Below are 1,020 nucleotides of genomic sequence, written 5' to 3'. Positions count from 1 at the left end.
TCTGTCTCTCTCTCTCTCTCTCTCTCTCACCGGTTTGCTCCCTCTCCAAATGTGGAATCATTACCCGCATTATCTCGACAGCACAAATGCCACCGATGACAAATGCACTTAGCTGGGGTGTGCCCCTTGTTCCCCTGGTCTGTGTTTTATTCCTAACTCTGGGCCTCATACAGAAAAGATATAACAAGGTTTAGGTTATCAAGGGCATCTGACATTATACGATTCTTCTCAAATGTTAGCGGTAAACAATGAAAGTAAACTTTCTTTTAAAGAAACCACTTAAACTATACGTGCAACATCGGATGCATTAATTTAACTGTACTACTACTGCCTCTGCATCTGCTGTGGCCGTTTTACCTGCACCCCCCTCCCCCACCCCAACATTTTTTTAACACCACAATATGTTCATGATCGATTTTATCCACAGAAATATATCTACAGGTAGATAGCATTTGTATATTTTGCGTAATTAAATATAATATGTGAGGCGTCGAGGTGAATTCAAGCGCTTGTAAAAATAATGAAATGAAAGAAGGCATTTTTATGGCCGTCGGGCAATTTTTTGTCGAATTTTCTTTGTTTGGCTCAACACCTTTTATGTCCTTTAAAACACATTTATGTGTGGATTTTCACAAAAAACGTTTATTAAAGACACACAAAAATGTGGAAATCACTAAGCATTGGCGGCCATATTCTCGCTAATTTTACTTTTCAGAAACCCGGCGACCCTCATTTCTACAATCGCAAATATATCAAATTTTATTCAAGTTAGATTGATATTTGTTTCGTCGAAAGGTAGTCTAATGAACTGGCTTTTATTTCATGCCAATACGTCTACATGATGTAAATTGACGAGCGCCTGATTCCATCGCGTCGTAACACATATACTAGGCCTTGAATGGAAGTCATGTTAAGTCTTTTGAAAATAAAAGTGGTAAATATCAGTCGGAGGGACTGCAAATGTATTGTAGAGGCGTTGGTGGATATATCTCCCTTTCTCTCTTCTCTCTCTCTCTCTCT

The sequence above is a fragment of the Aplysia californica genome, unplaced genomic scaffold, assembly GCF_000002075.1.
Source record: "Aplysia californica isolate F4 #8 unplaced genomic scaffold, AplCal3.0 scaffold00682, whole genome shotgun sequence".
Classification (NCBI taxonomy): domain Eukaryota; kingdom Metazoa; phylum Mollusca; class Gastropoda; order Aplysiida; family Aplysiidae; genus Aplysia; species Aplysia californica.
This window is presented reverse-complemented; position numbering follows the sequence as displayed.